Genomic DNA, 4,184 nt, shown 5'->3' on the forward strand with positions numbered 1-4,184 from the left:
AGCATACGTCCGACCAATCCGGTGCCGTGTACGTCGAGGATCCCACCGGAGAAGTATTTCGGGGGTTGATTTCAACCCTCGCCGTGGCTCGGCCAATCGGGTCGCTCCATCGATCAGAGCTTTTTACACCGAGAGCATACTTTCCGTCGAGTGTTAATGCGAAAGAACATTAGCGGTGGTTTTACTGTGTCATTCCGATTTTTTCCTCGCCTCTTACTCTGTGTCGATTTTAGGGGACACTCTCTATTCCACCCCCCCCCCCCCACTCGCAATCAAGATCTATTGATACTTGAAACTGGGTTAAAAGTATCCTCGGGCGTCGTCGCAATCGTTATTTACCTCGCTCGCCATTATTTCACACGCTTCATAATTGTATACTGACTCGTTCCTACCTTTTAATCATAGTACAGGCTCCATCAAGGAATAACGCGCACTTACTCGAGGACTTGATTTCTTCCGACGGATCGTTAAGCTAGACTGCTTAACACGAAACCTATCACTTTTCGCTTTATTCGCTATTCCTGTTCTGTAATTGTTGAAATTGTCAAAACGACTTCATGGAAAGTCACCGAGTTCACGTCTTCGTTCGAGCTCGTATGACAATGAAAACTTTTTAATTTACAATTATTGTTCAGATGCACCCGCGAGAAATTATTCAACAAATCTATTTACTTATTTATTAGACAAAAATGGAAGAGAATAAGTAATACTGTCTTTTGCAGGCAATGTAATTGCGTGGGCATTTCTTTTTTGTGTTGGCACTATTTTATTAGTGGTGAAGGTTCAATTTTTGAAACAGAAGTATATAGACTGCGGATTTCATGAATTTATGACAAAAATGGATGGATGTAATTAAAAACAGTAAAAACATTAAGACGATTTAAGGATATCCGTATATTTTCAAGTTATTACAATTGTTAAAGACGAGAAGAAATTTTTATACGATTCTTGCATCTTGTAAGTGATGAAGAAAATTTTTATTTCGCATAAAGATCCGCAGTCTAGCTATATGTATATGTATTATACAATGACCCTTCAAGATCAGAAACGATTCCGAATGATTATGAATCTAATTCGATTCGTTTTCTATCATCTCGTTTGTCCTCAGCTTGAAATATCCACCCTACGTATGAATATGAGTCCGAACTCTCTTGGACCTTATTTTCACGCCAACATCCCCTATTTATTACAAGTATTTCAAACTATCGACACATGGAACATATTCGGGTGCACTCGAGCACAATGGTCTCCCACAAATTGTATCAAATCGCGTGGAAAGCAGCCCTTATAAACACACACGCGTGGAGCATAGATGCACGGTCAGTCTGTGGACCGCGGTTTCGAAGAGGAACAGGTAAGGGACAGGGTTTCCGGTTTATTCAAACCGGCCTTTGTTAGCTCGCGTTCGTCCCCGCTTTGCTACGAATGAAAAAGTCAAAAGTACGGAAGAGGGCGGACCTGACCTCCCTGACTTTTTCTCATGACTTCTCACCCTCGGATTTATTACACGCTGAAAAATTTTCTGGGCAAAAAAAAGACCTGTAGAATTTATCTCAACTTCACGACTACCGACCGGCAGAAGCATATCGGGCTGTGTGTTTCGTGTGAAATATTAAACAAACGTAACTACAACAATGTTTGGATCTAATTTAAATTTCATATTTTTAACTTTTTTTCTCGCAATTCCTGTCAATCACAATTTTCTCGAAATTTCCTTTAAGGTCGTCGCAGACTATACCGACACGGCGGCTACCTGCACCGCGTCACGGTGTATTTCAATGGGGATGCGGCGGGTCGTCGCTACGGCCTAGTATGCGCATCCCCATTGAAATACACAGAAGAAACCCAAAACGGATTAGCGGCGCGGTGCAGGTAGCCGCCGTGTCGGTATAATCTGCGACGACCTTTACACGTGACTCACTAAACGACTAAACTATTAGGTTGGAAAGAACGTTCTTGCGGTTTTTATTGTAAAATCAAAATAAGAAAAACCGTGAGAACTTTCTTTCCAACCTAATAATTCTGAATTCTTGGGAAAAAATCGAATCGTGTTTTGAAAAAGTTAGATAATTCCAAAATGTTTTACCTTATAAAAATAACAAGCCTCTATTTTAAGACATTTTAAGGCTTACAAAAGTCTAGTCGAAAAATTCTATGACATACAATTCGGTAGAATTTAGTACAATTTTTATTTATTCCGGATCTACAAAAGCTATTCCCACTAAAAATAGGATTTTAAAAGATTCCACTTTCTTCGAATTTGTCTAGAAATATTGGAAATTGTAGCAACTTCGTAATTCCAATAATTATAAAATGAAAAATATAAAACCGGTCATTTGACCGGCAGTGGTAGGTTCAGTGGACTTTTTTGCTGCTGCTCATATTTAGTTAATTTTGCAGTTAGCTTAAAATAAATAAATTTGTAGGTACCGAAGATTGAAAGTTCTCGGTAAGACCGGGAGAAGAAACGAAAATAGGAAGAAGGACACGAAGAGAGTCGAGGCGTCCTCGTCTGCACGTTGCACCGTTTTAACTCGGTTAGAATCGAATTCAACGAGACGCTCTCGTCAGTTTTCCTCCTTTCTTCGTTCCGACTGGAAACTCCAAGCGTCGGACGGCGGCGAAAAGCAAAAAGAACAGGGCGAAGTTCGAGCTCCCGGGCAATCGAGCAACATTTGCCAGGATCCCACGACTGTTTGGCGATAGCTGTGCCAACTTGTTTCGAGCACGCAACCCAATTTGTCTACGTCTCATTGTTTTACTCCGCGATCGTTGCTTCGCGGTGCCTTCCCGCTGACTGGGTAATGTCGAGGGGATCGTGCCACCAACCATTATGGCCCTCCAATCATCGAGTGCTGCCCTCTTAGACCCTTTCCTCCGAGGAAATTCGGAAAAGTGTTGTCTGTACAAAACATTTAATAACCTTCAAAGAATTTCCAATAATGTCCTTATTAACAGACAGCGGATTTTATGCTTTTGTTACAAAAATGGGTAACTGTAGGTCTATCTATTCCCTGTGATTTACAATTTCTCCACTTTGTTGTTTGAGACGTTGCCAGTCATAAATATCCCTTAGAACTTTAAGACCGATCAAAAAGTCATTCAATGTAAATTACTCGCAATAATACAATTTGGAGCAAGAATTTTTAATATAGATTATTTTTCACCTTATTTCGGTGTTGACAGGAAAAAGGAACTTTTTAAAAACCATGCCTATATTAAAATGCGCTAAAAGGATAAAATAATCTTTTTCCTAGTTCTTCATGAAATACCGAATCCAGTTAAATGATTGATAATTAATATTTCTCCCCAAAATTTTAAGCAATTAGTTCAAAATTTTTTCTGATATAAAATTAGTGTCGGAATAGATAGAAAAAGTTAATACAAATTTAAATAAAAACATGATATTAGTGACTATAAAAATAAAAGCGTGGAGCGCCCATGAAGATTACGTCAATATAGTTTAGCGCTCCACAAAATTTCTATCTATTATGACTCTAATTTTATAACTCAAGAAATTTTGAACCAATTGCTTATAATTTTGGGGAAAAATATTATTAATCATTTAACTGGATTCGGTATTTTATGGAGAACCAGGAAAAAAATTATTTTCTCGTTTTTAGTGCATTTTAATATAAGCGTGGTTTTTAAAAATTGTTTTTATATATTTTATTTTCTACTTTTATTGTCATCGGAAGCAAGTGTGTATACAAAATTTCAGCAAGACTAGACTATGGGAAGAGGTTTAAAATTCGTTTACAAGATTTAACGCACAGAACGACAACACGGCAAGTTAATATAAGCGTGGTAATATAAAAGTATTATTCTTGTCCTTTGTTTAAGAAAAGGTTGAAGTGTCCAGCACTGGAGGAACTGGCCTAATGGCCACTTGAATCGCCACTCGAGCATGACCGTTTCGATAGCCGAAGTCTAGTGGTGCTCGAAGAAGCTCATTGAAAATTCAGATTCGCATATAAACGCAGCCGTGTTATTGACGATCAGGTGACAGAAAGCAAGTTGCAACGAAGGACACGACATTTTTGGGGAAATTTTGCGCCGGCACGTACTGGCAATAAATAAGAACCGCCAGGAGCCTCAGGTGTTTGGCAGCAGGTACCCATATTGTGATGGTAATGGGGGGGATAGTCGAAATATCTTGTAAATGGATGAACCTCTATTCACAG

The 4,184-nt window shown here is 38.9% G+C and overlaps 1 long non-coding RNA gene across 2 annotated transcripts in view; it reads left to right on the forward strand.

Annotated features, from left to right (window-relative positions):
* LOC143212744 (uncharacterized) overlaps positions 1-4,184 on the forward strand; it is a 56,010-nt gene that overhangs the window by 41,484 nt on the left and 10,342 nt on the right. For both annotated transcript variants that reach the window (XR_013009754.1, XR_013009755.1), the window contains one exon: positions 3,844-4,113. This is a non-coding gene — a long non-coding RNA (uncharacterized LOC143212744). The remainder of the gene's footprint in view (positions 1-3,843; positions 4,114-4,184) is intronic.

This window comes from Lasioglossum baleicum, chromosome 10, assembly GCF_051020765.1.
Source record: "Lasioglossum baleicum chromosome 10, iyLasBale1, whole genome shotgun sequence".
Lineage (NCBI taxonomy): Eukaryota > Metazoa > Arthropoda > Insecta > Hymenoptera > Halictidae > Lasioglossum > Lasioglossum baleicum.